The sequence below is a fragment of the Nannospalax galili genome, unplaced genomic scaffold (genome assembly GCF_000622305.1).
Source record: "Nannospalax galili isolate Female #2095 unplaced genomic scaffold, S.galili_v1.0 scaffold281, whole genome shotgun sequence".
Lineage (NCBI taxonomy): Eukaryota > Metazoa > Chordata > Mammalia > Rodentia > Spalacidae > Nannospalax > Nannospalax galili.
Genome location: NW_008349068.1, coordinates 7,126,397 through 7,145,954, shown reverse-complemented (window position 1 = coordinate 7,145,954; position 19,558 = coordinate 7,126,397). Strand labels below are relative to the sequence as shown.

The window sequence follows — 19,558 nt, the reverse complement described above, 5'->3', positions numbered from 1 at the left end:
TTCTCAGATTTGTAAGAATGTAACAATTTAAAGTAAGTATAATTCCAAAAATTAATTACGGAAAAGTACCTCAAAGACAAAATAAGGAAGAATTTCTAGAATCTAGTACATGACAGTTTAATATAAATTTGAATTGATTAATTTCAATTCATAAAAAGAATGGTATAACTATATAAAAGTTGATGATTCAGTTAATAAAATGTTTAATAAAAAATAAAACATTCCCAGAACAAAGGAAAATGATTATAAATTATTTGAAAAAGGAGAGTTGACCAATTCAGAATGTCCAACAATTATCAGAGAAACCCTCTAATATAGAACAAGGGGGGATTGGCAATAAAAATCAAAGGAAAACGAAAGAAAGTTTCTTGACATTAAATGGACATAAGCAAAAATGGATCTGTTTTCCAAATGGGATAAATGACAAATCTTTCATATGGGCACACCATTTTTAAATTCCATGAAACCCCTAAAACCTACCAGGAAGAAAAAAGATCAAGGCTTTTCACAGAACAAGAACTTGACTGATACCAGACTCCTTATGAAGAACACCTAATGCTAAAATATAATGGAGCAAAACTGCAGACTTGATCAACCTATCAATGTGGACATTCCATGAACACCTAGTTTGGAACATACTGAGAACTCAAATGTATCAATGATTTGCCACAGAAGTCATAAAGGATGTATAATAAAAGATGACACAGGAAAAATTGCATACAGAGAAATGAATGTAACCCAGAATGGTGACAGGCAAAGTATGGTGCATGGATCAAACATAGTTGCCATGTGTTTTATAAATAAAATTTTATTGAAACACAGCAAGCCTTTTCATTTGCTACTTATCTCTAGTTTTGTTGGCTACAGTGGCAGAGCACATTGTGGCTGTGACCGAAACTACAGTCACTTTTTATTGTAGAAAGAGAACAGCTGTTATTCAAAGTTAAGAAACAAGTATACTAACTCATAGATTAAATGGTAATAACTCTCAGATGACAGTAATTCTTAAAATGATTTTCACTGGAGTGTAAGAATGGAGATGTGATAGGGAAGAAGATTCGTTTTAATTTGGTTCCTTTGTTTATGTTTTGTTGGATTTATCTTGTTTTAATATGAACAGGTGTTGCCTTAAAAATAAGTTCATGAGTCATGAATGTATATTATACACTCATACATGGTAAGTAGTTCTCAAGGCACTAAAGAAAATAATAGTAGATGAACCAAAGTTTTCATACCTTAAAATTTTAAATTCTTGTAGAAAGAGATAGAAAACAAACAACTCTGCTGAGTCAGATAATCCTTTGTTGCAACAGGGTGTCCACTGGAAAATATGAACTCAATTCCTAGCACTGCCATTACATGTCAGAAGCTCTTGCCCCAACTATGACAATGAAAATGTCTCTAGACATTTCAAAATAATGCCTTGCCCACTGGAAGTGGGGAAACTGTTCATCTCTAGAGCCTGGACTTCAAGCTCCAGCAGCTTTTAAATATTTGTCTTTGGGAAATATACTTACCCTCACTAAACATCTTCGGTGAAAGGGGGAATTAAAAGAAAAGCAACTGTATTTGCAAGTTTTGTTTTTCTTTCTCTCTTTCTTTATTTACTTTTTTATAATCCAATGGAAACATTACCCAAAAGCATACAAAATGCACTAAATAAACAAGAGCTTTTAGTATTTTAATTCTAATTATAGCAATGGTGACGAGGAAAAGGAGAATGCCATATACACAGATGCTGTGTGCTGTTGTGAAGGTTGAGAAATCAGTACAGACCTTGAGCACTTGGGGGGTTTAGTTGTACTCCGGAAAAAGCACTTTGGACAATGGGAACACACAGACACACAGACACACACACACACACACACACACACACACAGATACATGATTCTATTAAAAATTGTATCTATTGGGGTTGGAGAGAGGGCTCACTAGTTACAAGCACTGGCTGCTCTTGCAGAGGACCCAGGTTCAATTCCCAGCACCCACATGGCAGCTAACAGCCATCTATAACTCCAGTTCCAGGAGATCTGATGCCCTCTTCTGACTTCCGTAGGCATTGCATGACATGGGTGCACTTACACACATGCAAGCAATACACTTATACACATAAAATAAAAATAAATAATAAATCAAAAAAATCTTAATGTGTCTCGAACATGTAGTCCATATGACTAATGAAGAAAACTGTAATATTGTTTTAATTTGTGTCAACTGAAATTTAAATAGATCTATGTAGCTTGTAGTTTCCATACACTGAAGGGGAAGAAAATGAGAAGAATGAAGAGCAGGGTTTCAGTTTATCTGTGAGATGCATGTGGGGATGGTGCTGCAGAAGAGAGTGGATGAATGCATAGCAGCAATGATGGCGTGCTGATGAGTACACAGAAAGGGGAGTGGGAAGGACAGCTGGAGAAGAGGGCCAGGGCACAGGTGTACTCTTAGTGGTTCTGCCTGCTAACCTCAGCCTTAACCATCACTCAGTGACCCCTGAGGTTTTCAGGCTTGTTCTATTTGCTCCATTTTCACTTCTGCCTCTGATATTAGAACTGGAATTCATCGCTTTGAGCTCACAATTTTTCATTAGAATCTCTTTAATTTTCCTACTAGCACAAAAATAACAATGCTTTCTTTAAAAAGCATTTCTCCTTTAGTTTGGTTTTCTGAAACTATCCACTTTATTGCTGCTTAAATTCCTGTAAAGTTGAGATGTAAATAATTTGTTCTTATTACTATACCCTCCCTCAAGTGCTTTTTAGAATGAATAAAATTAAATTTCTGTGATTTATTCAGCCTTATCCTAGCATGGTAAAGTTTAAAATCATTTCAGTAATAACTACAGTATTTTTACTTGTGCTTAGAGAGCTGTTCTACATATCTGGGGATGACATGGCAATAATCCATTTACTGCAAATCACTGTGACCTGGGGCAGATTTTTATTTTTGCAATCAAGTCAATGCATTTTTAAAATATTACATATTTAGGACAATCCAGTCATTTGTCTGCTTTGGATGTCTAAGTAGTAGAAAGTTTAGTCTTTGAAATCAGAGTAAACATATAAGCCCCAAAGTTATCATTTCATAGCAGAGTGTTGTGAGCAGGTTGCTTGATTCTACAAACTGGCTTCCTTCTCCTTTGGAATAAATATAACAAAAAGGTCTGCTTTTCCCATTTCACAGACAGTTGTGAGCTAAGTGATATCACATATTATAAAGAACTGTGTATAACTTAAAATATGGTTTAAAAAGCTATTTTTCTTCCTCCTTGGAATCTAAATGCAACTTCTTAAAATTTTTAATTTTATATGCATGAGTGTATTGTCTACATGTATGTAAGTGCACCCATGTCGTGCAAGGCTTGAGGAAATTAGAAGGCATCAGATCTCCTGGAACTGGAGTTATGAATGGTTGTTAGCTGCCATTTGGGTGTTGGGAACAAACCTGGGTCCTCTGAAAGAGCAGCCAGTGCTCTTAACTGCTGCACCATCTCTCCAGGCCCCTAAATGTAACTTCTTAACTGGTTATATTACTCCATAACTGTATAAAGTGGGAGTTTTGTGGGCACAGAACAGCAGAACTGAAAATGCATTCACACATTGAGCATAATGTTACATTTGTTATTTCTCCTTTTTCTTCTGGATGATCCACTTTTGCAGGACTTGCATGGGATCATGAGTTCTTCCAGTATGATTTTTTTTTTCAAATTTTGGACTTTTACCTCCCATATTTCCTCAGGTACCCTGTAACCTCAGAAAGTCAATCATTTCAGAGACTCCTGCACCCACTGTTTGAAGGATAGTGAGCATAGATTTTTATTTTTAAGAGTCTAGAACATTATAAATTTCTCTCAGTACACTCAAAGTTACACTAACTTGAAGATTTCAGACACTGTGTGGGAAGAACCATTAATTCCTACATGTTGTATCTCATATGTTATATGTAATTATGAGTTCTTTCCATGAACAAGAAATTTTAAACTATAATAAAGAAAATTTTAAAACCTAATACAACCACTGATCATCTTGGAACTAGAACAAGGGCTTTTCAAAAAGAAACATCATTTCTTCAGTTTATACATATAAAAACTCTCCCCAGCCAACTAGTCCAGCCTTGGAAGACAAAAGAAAAATGAGGAAGAACCTAATAGAGGGATGCTTTTGGAAGCACTTGTCAAGAAACTCCAATGGACTCCCATATGAACATTTGAAAATTGCCCTGTTCTGACTTTTTTCTAGTTCCCTATCTAGAACTTGTAATGCTAATTACTCTTGCCTTTACTTCTCATTCAGATCTCCTAGTCATGAGTCAAGGGCTTTTTTTCCCCTTAGGGACAAGAGTTATGCAATTCGGGAGTATTTTAGATAGTCCCACTGAAGGGGTACTCCAGTTGCCTCACCCTGCATCCCTGTTCAGCATGGAAGAAGCCAGAGCAGTCTGTGTCCCTATTCCCTATTGGCAATTTGGGTAACCCCTTCAGAGGATGGCATGATAAGAACAGAAAGTAGGAATTGGCTAGGCAGTTAGGGTAAAAAGACCCCAAAGAAATGTAGCCAATTTCTTGGCTAAAAGTCAAAATGTCCTTGGGACCTGTTAGCAACATACTCTGCTCCAAAGGCCAAAATGTCAAAAGTATTTGGGAGCTTGTATCTAATCCTTAAAAGATTTTAGGGTTACCTCTTCAGAGGGGGGGATGTTGAGGGGGAGGGAGTGGGCATGGATTTGATTAAAACACCTTATATGCATGTGTGAAATTCTCAAAGTTTCTGGTAAAGTTAAAATTATATATATATATTTGTTGTTGTTATAATGTGTTAAGTGGGCTAGCTTTGATTTAACAAATGGCAGATGTGGATCCGTGTACATCCAGTTTCTTTAAATGGTTGTAATCCAGAGTCATTAATACCAGGAGAGAATTTGAAGAAAGGTTAATTCAAACCATCTGAATCAGACACAAATAAAATCCATAGAAATAGATAATTGACTCATACTTTTTTTGAGGGAAAAAGGGAGGAAGGGACAGAGAGCAGGAGGCAAGAACAAAAGATCTGAGATGGGGGAGGGGTGCAATGCTGGTAGAAGGTGGATAAGATACTGGTGTCAGAAAGATCAGAGACTCTCAACCACTGAAGGACTGCCAAAATGAAATGGTTATGGTATTCACATTCTGAAAATCTTACCAATTTCAGCTTAACTATGCAAAGATGACCAGTACTATCCATTATAGAAAGAATAGACTTATAGGCTACACACACTCACACACACACACACACACACACACACACACACACACACACACAGAGCTCTTATTCCCTTTGCTTCCTCTTGGCATATGTATCAAAAGCATTTTTTTGTAGATAAAAGTGCCTGAGATGGAGTCTCTTTTCAAGGTCCTTTCCTAAGTATTTTTAGAAAAATGTGATCAATATAAGTTGACTTCTTGTAGATGAAGTTAACATGATAGCTCACTGTCATTATTAATTTCAAAGTTTTTAAGGGTGCTATTCATGCCTAGTAGGTGACCTACCAAATTGTATTAAGTCTAGTGACCTGGTCATGGCATGGTTAGGTATAAAAGTAGCTCTTCAAACAAAGAATGTTGCTAATAAAACAAAGTACTATTGATGTTCAATGTACACTCAAGCTGTTCTTTCTCAAAGGGTGAATAGGGCATATTTTTTCATATTTTTCTACATATTTTATAGTTCTAATACATGTTGTGAAAGGAATATTCCTAAATTCTTGAAGCTTAAGGGGAAGATTGAGTTGTAACCCAGCACTGGAGGCAGAAAGCAAATACGCCTACTGACAGTATCCTAAGGTTTCTTATGAATACTTAGCCACTCAGCACATTCAGTTGTCCATGAATGTGTATATACATCCACTTGTAAAGTTCTGAAGAATCCCTCAAAGGAATACAGGCTGCTGCCAGAAAAAATGAAAACAACAAACAAACAACAACAACAACAACAACAACAACAAAAAAAAACAGTCCACCAAAGAGAGATAATTTGGATGGATGGGGATGGGAACTTATTCCTTAAATCAGAGATTATTCTTAACAGTTCTCTGTGGCTCTAAGGAGACTCACCAAAAGCTTGCATTGGGATGTGGGTGAAAGAGGACAGGATGCAGGTCCTCCTAAGATTTAAATAAAGGAGAGTGATAGATGGCAAGGGTAAGGGGCTGAGAGATTATCAGGATGGTACTGTGCTGAACAGCCAGGCAGAGAAGAAGTTATGATGCAGGAATACAGAATTGGAGCTAAGAAACTGGCCCAGGGTTTTAAAGAATCACATCCCAGTCCTGAGCCATAGAATTCATTATCTGGCGTAATAAGCACAGAGCATGGGCAGTAAGAATGAAATGCCAACAGCTCATTCGGGCTGGCTTAATGGACCTTTTGCAAACAACTGGCTATAATTACGAAAGCTCAAGAGTAAGAGAGGCAGTTCTCCCTTACCTCAGAGGCTGGCGAGTGTGCAGCATTATTAAGCACAAGGCTCACACTGGGTTGCTTCTAACAATAGCTCCAATCATTTCTATTTTTTCTTTCTCTCTCTCTCTTTCTTCTTTTTCTTTCATTTTCTTTTTGTTGTTGTTGTTTTATTTGCTTTTTTGCCTAGACATTTGCCTCCCAACCTCTTACTAAGAATCAAAGAACAGTCTAACAACATCCTCACCTGGGCACTTGGCCAAATACAGACTCTCAGACCTTTCTTTTAGCTTACTGATTCAAAATCTGAATTTTAACAGGATTCCAGGCCCCTGTTTCTGCTTTAAAGTTTAAAAAGTAAATCTTACCATCTCCTCTTTTTCTCTTAAAATCTATTCTCTGCACAGTTGTCAGGGTAGCAGCCTATGAATTTTGTTAAGGTACTTATTATTTCTTCCTCTAGAAGGTAGCTGCCACATGACCAGGAAGGAGCACAGAATCCAGTGCACAATAAGTATTCATTGACTGAACTGGTCAAATTGCCTCCAGTTTAGGACAAAGTCGAAACACCATTTCTTTACCATGTGAAACTTCTTACTCTCTTTTGCTCTTCTGTAGGGCAGAAAGACTTTGGCACCCAATACCAAATTCATTCATCATTCCCTTTCTATCAGGACCTTGGTCTGTAAATTTATCTTTCTTGCTTACATGCACAGCATCCCTTTCCATCTGCCCAGACTTTTTCTTGGGATTTCCCATGTTAAGAAGCAGTGGAAGCACACTGACGTCACTACCTCCTTGTCTTCCATGTTTTATCTCACTTTTCTTTGAGTTCTGGGCTTGTTGGGCCTATATTCCTTTTCTTATTTACTTTATAACATGTTTCTGACTCACTATTTGACTAGTTTGGAGTCAGGCTTTGATTCAAAACTAAAATATGTACAACTCTCTGGGTCTCTGTCCTTTTGTTCACAATGTAACTGTAGCAGAATGTGTACCAGTTACAACGAATGTGTCCACCACGGGCTAGAATAGGGCAGTTGACGGAGTCTCAGAGTCTTCTTCCTAGAGAAAAGTTGAAGTGCATTTTGAAACCAACACATTTTATCTGGGCAAGAATGTGACAAAGTAGAGACAGATGTGGTGGCATATTCCTTTAATCCCAGCACTGGGAGTGCCAGAGGTGGGCAGATCTCTATGAGATCAAGGCCAACTGGGGCTATAGGGAAAACTTGTATCAAATAGATCAAGAAGGATTTGACAAAATAGAATGCAGTGATATTGTTATTAGACCCCATTGGAGATCATCTGAACTGCTGTGTAGGAATGATGTATAAATGCAGCATTACGATGATTGTAAAAACTGGAAACAAGGTAAATAAACACTACCAATATCTATGTGTTAGAAAATTGCACAGGTGGGGAAATATTGTAAGAATTACTTAAGATAATGATGAGTGGTGGATGGAGACAAGGAAACAGAGTTTTCCAGGTAGCGGGGAACTTGTTCATCTGGACTTACAGCAATAGTGACAGCATGCACATGACTCATGCAAACTCAGTCAGACAAAACCCAGCATAGAAGTGCAGAAATGAGTAAGAACCCCAGCCTTAGGTGAGGAACTGTTGGTAACTGATCACTGCTAGGTGAGGGAGAATTGGTCTTCTTTAAGGGAATGGCACTAGATAGGCTGACCAGGCTTCAGTGGATGAACTGACACTGAGGGACATCTGGTGACGCAAACTGGACTGGATAGGCCTTAATGTATATGAGAGAATGCATGAAATCTAGTTGGGGTGGAAAATGGAGAGGGTTGAAGATAGGGGAGGGAGTGTAAACATGACCAAGATGAAATGTGCAAAAATTCAATAAAGAAGGAAAACAAGATGAGTAGGAAAAAGAATTCAAACGTGTATTCTCCTGCCCTTAATTATATAATTATATAAATTTAAATGTAATGGGATAAAAGAAGAGATGTTTCAAAAGTAATAACCATTACCTACACATTGTATAATTGTGGGTGATTATCATTTCCTTCCTTATGCAAACTGTAGATATATAAAGTTTTATACAATATTGATTCATTGCATTATTTTTCTTTATTCTTTAATTTTTCTTGAGAATCTGAGTATTAGCTTTGTTCTCTAATATATTCGCTATACTTTTTATTATCTGTTTGCTTATTTTCTAATTCTTCCTCTTGGTCAATTCCCATGTTACTCTCTATTTATAATGTGGGTGACACCAGAAGTCTCCTCTCTGGCCCTGCTCTTGGTGTCTTTCTTGATGACATCACTTACATCCTCCAGACCTAGTTTCCTGTTCTATCTTAAATCTATATGCTCTGCAGTTTTCTAGCCCAGTCCGCCCCAAGGTCCAGCCATCATGTCCACCCTACACAAACACTTTCATCTTTTGATACACCTTCATTCAGTCAGTGGTTTGCTTTTGTTTTTTCTTTCTTTGACTGCTATGTAGTAGAGATTGTTATATATATCAGAGATTCATGACACAATAAAAAGAGGACCTCTTCATGCAAATGTTCTCAGAGATCTTTTAATATTTCTCTGGCTATGAAATTCAAACTTTAGAGTCATCTTTGAGTCATTTTATGCTTTTTATTTCTCCTAACAGTTAATCAGAAGATATGTCTGAATGTAAAACTGAACTCAGAATGTCTTAAATATTCTCTTTGGGCCATTGCTTTACTTCTCTATGGCAACATCTAAATGATGCTTTTTGAACTATATCCTCATTCTCACAGTCTCACACAGAGCTATTAGATAGATAATTTGAAAATACAGATTGGCAATAGTCATCTCTTAAAAAACATGCTCCTATTGAATAAAAAAACACAAAGACAAAACAAAAAACAAAAACTTGTCATTTAAAAGTCTTCTTGTTTTAAGTTAAATTGAATGAAAATTTTATTTTGGTATCCAACAGGGTGACTATCAACCCTGTCATATGGTATAGCTTACTAGTATTTAGGTACCCTTCCATCTTTTCTTCCACGGGTCTGCTTGATCTACCTTATGTTCTAGAACACATGAGATCTCTCTGGGTGTTCCAAGCTTGGTCATTTCTGTTATTGCCTTTGCTAACACTTGTCCTTCTTGAAGATCCTCCAATGCATTATCCCCCTTGACTTCTATTCTTCTCTGAGTTCTACCCCAAATGCTTCACCTTCCATAAACTCCATACATTGAATTGCTGGGGAAATTGCTCATGTGAGGTACAGTACAAGGGGCCTTGATACTGTTTCTTTGTCCTACTCAACTGCACCCAGCTAAGATCAGGAGTATTTGGTTGATTTCATTCTTTCCTTGGTAGAGGGTTTAATACATACTGTTTATTTTGTTAGCCATTTCACTGATTTTTATGAGTAACTTGTCCTTGAGTTTGGATATGGTAATTTCCACAATGTTCATGACATAATTCTCCACTTGTTTCTTTATTTCAGACATCTGAGTCTTCTGTCATTATTTACATTTTAAAGCCTTTACAAAATATGATATGAGTTGTATTTAGTTCTTAAATCATCTAGACAATGATTGTGTATAGGCTCTGGAATTAACCATACGACTCCATGGTAATGACAAGGAATATGCCTTATTAATTTACTTTAAAACTTCCCCAGTTTATCTGATAGTCCTCTTTGACAAAAACTTGCCTGGTTAAGGGTATTGCACAAAATATATATGGTCATGAGTATTAAACACATATATGTTAAATATATGAAAGCTTGAATGTTACACTGTTTGGAGACACTCCTCTTTTATATATACATGAGAATCCAGCAAACACACTGTTTTAATCATACTATGGAAATGCATTATGTACATAAACAAAATATCAAGAAAATGTACACAAAAAATCTGCTAAAAATATAATATCTAGGCATTTATATAAGGGGTTTTGGCTAGACTCAGGTTAACCACCCGGTTGAAGCCAAAGTTTTCTTAGCTATGAAATGGAGACCTTACCTTCCTTACCCTACCTCAAGGATTATAGGGAGAGTTAAATGAACTATCATATGCTAAGGGCTTAGGATATTGTCAGGTAGATATATATAAAAAAATATAATTCTATGAACAAAAGCAAATAACAATAAATAGCATTCTCCCAAATTATTAAGATTCTAGAAGTTTCTCCATACATCCTTCAGATACATAGAATGAATATCTATGTGGCATTTTGTTTTTGTTTTGTTTTTTGAAAAAGATTCTTACTCTGTAGCCCAAAGGTCATGATGGCCTGGAACTGCTGATTGTCCTGCCTCAGCCTTCTGAACACTGGGATTAAGCATGTACCACCACTCGTGGTTTATCTATCTACTCTGCAACACTCTCTTGGTCATTAAGCTCTGGTTGGTAGACATTTCTCTAGTATGACATTTATAAAGAATCTAATAGATCAAGTCCTCTGACCCCGCTGCAGTAGAAGCTTGGTGGAAGGACTGAAAAGCAGAGAGCAGACTGGAGCCTGGAGTAGCGTGTAGGAGGTACCCACGGCACAGTCCTGACTGCAGTTTGCCTTTTCTTCTCCATCTGATGAAACTGCAGTTTCTTTCCACCTTAAACTAACCCCCCGAAACAATTTTCCCTATAACTTGGAGAAATTTTTACACATATCTCTGTTTTTCTACCCAAATTATTTATTTAATAATTATTATCTAGGGACTGGAAATATAGTTCAGTGGTAGAGCCTTTGCTTAGCATTCATAAGGCTCTGGATTTAATCCCCAGCATCACAAAATAGTAATAATTATTAACAAGGGCCATACATGAACATTTTAAGTAACAAAATAACACAAAAACATAAAAAATCTATTCCCAGTGTGTCACCACATGAAAAGAAAAACTGGAAAATAATGGACAGAAGTGATGATGAATGAATTTACCCATTGAGCAATTAAATAAATGTTCACTGAAAAACTGTGGTCCAGGCACTATTTTGTACATTAAAAATATGAATGAAAGAAAATTCAGTAAGGGAAATAACTTCTACCAAGACAGTATTGATTAGTCACACCATGAGATTGACACATGACTCTAAGTCTACAGTCAAAATGTTGGATTTGACTCTAAGAGACTATTTTAACAAGTTGGTCTTTATTACATACAGTTTGTTAGAAAACCCCCCAGATAAATTTCAAAATGGTCTTGGAAACTGTAGGCAATAAAAACCTCTTGGTAAGGCCATATGCCACTTTTCCAGTACCTTTCTAAATCACAACAGAGCTAATCAGTTCATATTGACAGTACATTGCAGACTTTTTGTTTAACAGGTCAATAATAATTTTATCCTTTTCCAATTAGCACAAATATCCCAAAGCTGAAAATTAATATAACAAGTTGCTGAATGAATCTGAAGGCTAGGAATCAGATCATAAAATATATGCTATGTGGATTTGGTCAGAGGAGAAAATACCCAAAAGAACAGTTTTCACCAAACATGAAGTATCTTCACTTATCTTAACTGAAACCTGAAAAAAGAATGCTCTCAAAGGTTTTACAACGTGCATTAAAAATGTTGAGCCTTGTTAGAGGCCCACATACATGATTCCAATAAATAATTTCTAAAGAAAAAAACAAAGAATCATTTCATATCCCTCTAAGATCATTCCATTGGAACGTGTGCAATATCTGAAGTAATCTAGTATCTTTTTTGAGAGCATGCTAATTTATTTTAACAAATTCGTTTCTCTGCTCAAAATTCATATGTGGTACTGCCTACGCTCTGGAAGCCTGCGGACAGTGTCATCTGTCTCTCCTCTCTCTTGCACTATAAACTATCCACAGAAGCAAAGCTCTTTAGCAATGCTTGTAAAATGAATAAATTAAGGCTCTCGTGATACACATTGCAGAGAAAATTAAGCAAGGACAATGCATTAGTCTCCCTCAGCTGCTGCAAATTCTCACATTCATGGTGTGTACTTTCATACTTATGGGATTTCATTCCTATGGTAGTTGACTCCTGACCATTTCGAAAGTATGTTTTTCAAAAAGCTTAACCTTCTGTATAAAATATTTTAACCTGATAGTCTTGAAGGGAAATGCTATAGAGATGTCAAAAGAAGGTTTACAGGGTGTTATTGATCTTCACAGCAAGGCAGAAAATGTCTTCCATTTTTCAAAAGACGAATGACTACTATAGGATTTACGGACAAGAATGTATGCTACAGTCAAAGATAATGCCAAAGAATTAAAGAACAGGCAAAACCCGTAGTTGCCATTTTAAATCAATCTATATCCTGATAGCGAGTTTGAAAACTGATATTTTTTATGTAAGGCATAAGGCCCAGATCAATGGATCCAACTACTTTCATAACAAGATAAAGGATTACTTCTTTATGTTGTCAATTCCAAATAAAGCATATGTAAAGTAAGATCAGCTCTTTTAAGAATTAACAATGTCAGCCTTTCAATTTATTCACTGTTGAAGACTGAAACATCAGTGGAGAAATTACAATATTTTATTCACAAAGCCCAACAACACTGAGTCATCCCTGGGCTTTAGTCTCTAGTGCTCATTTTACCTGAGAAGGAATTTCATTTTATGTTCTTTTTAAATCACTTATCTACAGAAAACCTTCAGATAAAATCATTATTTAACATATTTCTTTCAAGTTCAGATTAACATACTTTCTTTGTGATAGAGAATTTTTAGACATTTCTTTAACTGTCACAATGATAACATTCAAATGATACAAATGAGCCAGACATGTTGAGACTTCTTAATAATTTGCAACCTAGGCAAAAGACACAGTTTTTTAGATACCTTCTATTCAAAACAGCCGTGGCTGATGGTATTATCTGCATAAGAAATGTATATACTATAGACAATGATCGGCATAGCTGGAGGATAAAAGACCCGCCATAAAGAGATGAACCCAAATAAAAACATTCCAATTCCTCCTTGAATTCCCCTCATTTAAACATTCAAATAAAACATGCAGTACCTTTTAATTTTCTGATTGAGTAGTTTCCAATCAATGCTTCATCCGTTAGAGACAAGGTGAAGGATCTACCGAAACAAAACAAAAGAAAACACACTCACATATATAGGTTTGTTAACTAAATATCAAAAATTGTAACTCACCAATAAGTAAATTCATTCTTTATATCCAGATAATAAATCTATCCTTTAGATTCCGTAGTACAAAAAAGGCAGTACTTGAATTTTTAAGATCAGTATTGAATTTTAAAACACCGTACTCCAAGATCACAGGAAGCTGATTCCTTGAAAAATGGATTTAAAATGAAGCAAATAAAAGGTAAAAGCCCCAAAGCATTACCAGTGAGAATGCAGCAATGCCCCCCAAGTCTAGTCTGTAAGACTGCTGCAGAATCCTCCAGGAGCACTCCCCCTGTTCTGTGCCTCTCTAGCTCCAGACAGACGCAGTCTGTAAGCCACCAGCTCCTGTCTGTGTGTGTGTGTGTGTGTGTCAGGGGAAGGGAAGCTGCAAATTAGAAAAAGTCCCCGCAGTGGCGGAAAGGAAAATAAGGCGAGTGGGAGAGGGAGAGAGAGCTCACTAGTCTCAGAATTTTCGAGAATGACGACAAGCCACTGGGCTCCGCCATCATTCACTGACAATAGGATGCAGCCCTGGTTTAGGATTTAGCGGTTTGCCACAGGGGCTTCTGGTACCAAATGCCTGACAGGCATTTTAATTGCCTCCATCCAAGTGTGTCCCCAGGAGTCGAGTCTATAAGCCTATGAATGTCATCATCTGGTTTCCTTTGTGTTACTGCCACACACACACACACACACACACACACACACACACACCACACACACACACACCCTGTGCTTAGAGACCATTTTCAGGCATATAGGGTTACAAACAAGTTAAGCTACAAAAACCAGGACATAAGTAAATGATAGTTTACAGGAATTTTTATTATCTGCATGAAGAACACCAAGGATTCTTTGATGTTTTGTCACTGACAGATAATACAATATTTTAAAACTACTGTACATTGCTTATTTATGTTCCAAAATAAAGTATTCATTAAAGTAATGCATGTACCTGTATATATTTGTAGAGAAAATTCAAGGGCTTTGTAATTATGATAATTACGCACTTGGCAATGTATTTCATACAAGGGAGAAAAAATGGGATGAGGAACCAAGGCTTGCTGTGTGATATCTGTGCATAATCTATTTTATTCTGGTTCCATACAAAAGGAGGTGGGAACTAGTTTTAGTATTGGGACCCTTGCAACCCTGGGGGCCATTGAAAAGAGTTCAGTGTTCGGCATCATCAGTCTCCTTCCCTGTTAGCAACTGAAATTAACAGTTGAATAGCCCTGTTTTAAAGTGCCCCTTATGTAGGGAGGCTCACAGTAGAATAATTCATGCATTTAATTATGGAGAAACTGTTAATAAAGTAATTCCTATAGCATTGTTAGCACCCTACACCAGTAAATGGAGTAACATTTGATGTGTACCCAAAGAGCCAGCTGCAAAGACGGTTGCTGAGATGAAGTGTCACCGTGGTAACCAGAAACAAAAAGTAAGAAGAAAAAAAAATGAGGTGATGATAGAGAAGAGAGAAGACTACAGTAGAGGAAATGTAAAGACAAAAGGACAGGCTTCATTCTCCTCCTTCTTGTATCAACTGTCTATATCCAGTTTATGCTGTATTTGAAAAATTCAATACGATGAATTTTCCTTCTGACATATTCTTTGCCATTTTTGATCGCTAGTTATTTTTGCTTTCATAAATATTCAAATTTTGCTTCTTTTCTGTGAGATCAATCCAGTCCATATCTGGATCCGTGGAAACCACTCAGCCTCACCCACACTCTTTGTCTTTTAGGTGAGACCACTGAGGCTCAGGGAGTCCAACCCAAGTCACACACCAGCACCAGCCTGGCCAGCCCATTGCCCCCTCTCACCGAGGGACCTTCCTTCTCTTCTTTTTTCTCATGCTGTTTGCAGGGGAAGTAGATTCCAGTAAGACCCTTTGTGATTTTGTAAACCTTTTATTTTCCAAAGCAGCAATCTTCCTTTTTAAAACATTGCAATCATCCTGAGCACTAGCTTTGCTTAATGTCCGTGCTGGACTGTGCATGAGGCCACAAAAACCTAGGGTGATTATGTCAACAGCTTTCCCTTCTTTTCTAGTCTGGGAATCAGATGGATCAAGCCTGACCACCCTTTTGGGGACTCTACCTTATTGAGCTAACTTAATCATGTCCTAGACTCTCTGTCTCCACTGGTATCATCCTTTCTACAAGCATGGGAACAGACATTCAAATTGAGCAGAGGCCCCAGCTTTCCACTAGGTATGGCAATGTAGAGCCTTTCTGGGGTTATCCAAAACAATGAAGCTGGAAATGGGGCCCAGGTGTAACAGGCTTTGTAGGGGTAGAGGGCATCATTCAAAATCAAATGCTGGAGGGCGCAATATTTACTAATATCTTTTAAAACTACACAGTGAAAATTGTAGCAAGAATTTTTACCTTTGGACTTTTCTGTTAGTATTTTCTTTCAAAAGTTTTCTTTCAGGGCTGGGGTTTTAGCTCAGTGGTAGAGTATGTGCTTGGCATGTATGAAGCCGTGGATTCTATCTCATTCTTTTCAGTTCTTATGACTCATTGGTTATAGGTCAGTTTATCTACAGAGGGGTCATATTGCTTTTTCTAAGTATTTACAATATATTGATGACAACTACCACCATTTTCTTGCCCCTGTGCCTTGGCTATAAGATGAATGAGTCACAATAAATAAACATGATTGTCATAGATACTGAAATATTCGGATATTAGTGAATCCAACTGACTACTGAGAATGCCTCCCATTAACATCACCTATAAATAATATTCTAAAATTAAATCTCTGCTATATGTCAAATTTTCTTTCCCTTTAGTGATTTTAGAAGTGATGTTTAAGGTGATTTTCACAGCAAATCTTATTTTAATATATTGTCATCAATTCATTTTTGACACACAAAAATGATATGTAGACAACCATTTCTTTAACTATCAATCATGTTCCACTAAGATCTTATGAAGAACACATAACAGCCTCCTTGATCTGAAATGTAGCACGGCTTCCAAAATTTTTTTTACTTTTTGGATGTCATTAATATTTGGGGACACCTGGCTCACTTGAAGAGAATGAACTGGTACATTCTTTTTCTTGCAATTATTTCTAAAATGGAGCAAATATTTTATATAAAATATAATGACTGCCCTTAAGTATGTCATATTCTAAGGATAAAAGAAGGGAAATAAGGGTCTGGAGAAATGGTTCAGAGGTTAAGAGCACTGGCTATTCTTGCAGAGGACTGGGATTTGATTCCCGGCACCCACATGGCAGCTAATAATCATTCATAACTTCAGTTCCAAGGGAATCTGTCTTCCTCTTCTGACTTCCATGGGCATTGCATGACTTGGGGGCACTTACACATATGCAGGCAATACACTCATACACATACAATAAAAATGATAAATAAAATACCAAAAAGAAGGGTAATAACTGAGACTATTGTGGATTCTTAGATTTTTTATATCTACACCTATGAGCTAGCTTTTCCTTCCTTCATATTTAGTTCATTTAGCCAAGATACCGGACAGTTACAGGAGTAGGAAAGGAAACAAAGATAACCACATTTCAAGGGACTCCAAGAGAGGAAAGATGGACACAAACAGGAACCTAACTTCAGGTCTTTCTCAGATGGACAAGGCACTATGACTCTAACCTCTTTTATGCCTGTTTGAGCAAAATGCTGATGTATAAGAATTCTGTCAAAATATATTTCTAGATACAGTTTGTTCAGTTCTATCCCTCTTTCAGAAAGCTTATGATTTCATTAATAAATTGGTCTTTTTCTTTAAACTCCCTAGGAATGAATGCAGCATGGGGGCTCATGTCTGCAATCCCTGAGTCAGGAGGCTGAGATAGGATGACTACTGGAAGGCTGGGGCTAGCCTGGGCTACACACTGTGCTCTATGACTTGGAACAATAAACAAACAATATTTCTAGAAAGGAATAACGAAGGTATGTTCCTACTCTCCCAATACCCTTTGCCCATATATTCTTCCCAACCAGAGCTTTCCTGACAACTGTAAGGAAAACTTACATTATTCCATTCTCATGACCTATCCCACCCAGTCTTCCTTTTGTCCACACCATTTACCACACCACATAAGGTTTTTGTGCTGTGCTTATACCTGTCTTACCTTTCTGGACTCATGCAGGCAGTCATTTTTTATGTGTTTGAGGATAGTACTATAGCTAAAGCACTAAAACAGTGCTAAGAACACAGTAGCCTTCAAAAGTTTCTTTTAAATGGGTCAATAGGAAAATTATATTAGTGGATGACATAGACTTTTCAAGCACAAAAAAATCTTCATTTTTCCATTTTTTTTACTTCTTTCCCTAGTCTTTGTATTAATTCTTCCATATGAATATCAACTTTAACATACATATTAATTATTCATTGCCATGAAATCAATATTATGATTTCTATTTCAAGATTTACATTTTATTTAAAATGGGGAATTGTCTCCTACATTTTTTTGAATTCTGCAAAATACCTAGTAAGGGTCTATAGGTCTGGACATTTAAGCCCCTCAAAGTTTGTCTTTTATTGACATAGAGTAGACTATATTTTTACTTTTAGATTTAACAAAAAAAAATCAGGAAAATGAATGAGTGCCAATTCTAAATCAAAGTACTTTGGAATTTTTTAAATTAGAAAAGCTGAGCATGGTGATAGATGCCTGTAATTCTGAGAACTTAGAAGGTAGAGAGAGATAGACTTGAAAGTTCAAGGCAAACCTGAGCTACGCAGTGAGATCTTGTCACAAAACTAACAAATGAGTAAGACCACAAATAGTATAGTTTGCACTTTTGAAAACTAATAGGAATAATAATATACTTTCACCCAATCCTCTTGAGCTTGTTACTCTAGATAACAGGGAGATGTGTATTTTTCAAAGTACTATGATACTAAAGTTCACTGTATATTGTCTTTCATTATTTATTACATTTTTTCCTGTGGTAAAATTGGTCCACATAAAAGAATATTGTAGCTAAATAGACAACAAAAAGAAGGAAAGAAGGAAGGAAGGAAGGAAGGAAGGAAGGAAGGAAGAAGGAGGACGGAGAGAGGGAGGGAGGGAAGGAAGGAAGGAAGAAGGAGGAAATAAATAGAAAAGAAAAAATTATCAGAATCAGCACAGTTTGAATTATATGAAGTATGAAATTCAATGCTTTTTACCTATAAGATGACAATTTCATCTATTATCCAGGGAATCTATAAAAGTATGCAGAATTTAGTAGATCAAGTTTCAGAAATGACTCTCATGTTTACTACATTACTCAGAACATCCCAGATACAGAAACAATTTAAGTGTCAGCTGAAGATAAAAGGATAAAGTGTGCATGTGTGCGTGTGTGTGTGTGTGCATATGCATGTGAGCATGTGTGTGTGCATATGCATGTGTGCATGTGTGTGTGTGCATATGCATGTGAGCATGTGTGTGTGCATATGCATGTGAGCATGTGTGTGTGTGTGCATATGCATGTGTGCATGTGTGTGTGTGTGCATATGCATGTGAGCACATGCACATACAAATAGTTATTCTACCCTTAAAAAGTCTACAAAATTTTACAATTTACCACAGTACGGATGAATCTGGAGATGAAATACACCAGATAAAAAGAGAAAAAAGACTGTTATGATCTCATATGTAGGATTCAAAATCTCAAACATACAGAGATGGAGAAAAATATCACTAGTTATCAGGAGTGAGAGTTAGGTAATACAGGAAGAGATGAGTCAAAGAAAACAAATAACAAAGATGTAAGTTTAATAAAGTACAGAGATTTACTCTGCAACATGAAGAATATAGGTAATAACGTGATATTGTGATATAGCTATGTAATGGAATCTTATTTGACAAAATACACTGAAGTTCTCATATATTCTATACAACATGCTGTAAAGCAGTATAAGTGAAAGAAATCAATTTATAATATTTATTTTTATTTTATATGTTTTAGCTGGGCATAACATGTTTAGCTGGTGACACACACCTGTAGTCCCAGCACTTGGGAGGCAGAAGCAGGCAGATCTCTGTGAGTTCAAGGCCAACCTGGTCTA

At 36.6% G+C, this 19,558-nt stretch overlaps 1 protein-coding gene across 16 annotated transcripts in view; it reads right to left on the bottom strand.

Moving 5' to 3' along the window:
• Map2 (microtubule associated protein 2) overlaps positions 1–19,558 on the bottom strand; it is a 310,297-nt gene that overhangs the window by 152,111 nt on the left and 138,628 nt on the right. For 4 of the 16 annotated variants that reach the window (XR_003851599.1, XM_029569951.1, XM_029569955.1 and 1 more), the window contains exons 1-2: positions 13,735–14,069; positions 13,399–13,463 (exon numbers count right to left, since the gene is read on the bottom strand). The gene's annotated coding sequence lies outside the window, so the exon portion shown is untranslated. Of the gene's footprint in view, positions 1–13,398; positions 13,464–13,734; positions 14,072–19,558 lie in introns of those variants that run through there. The other 12 variants (XM_029569957.1, XM_029569959.1, XM_008846216.2 and 9 more) reach the window with 9 other exon arrangements.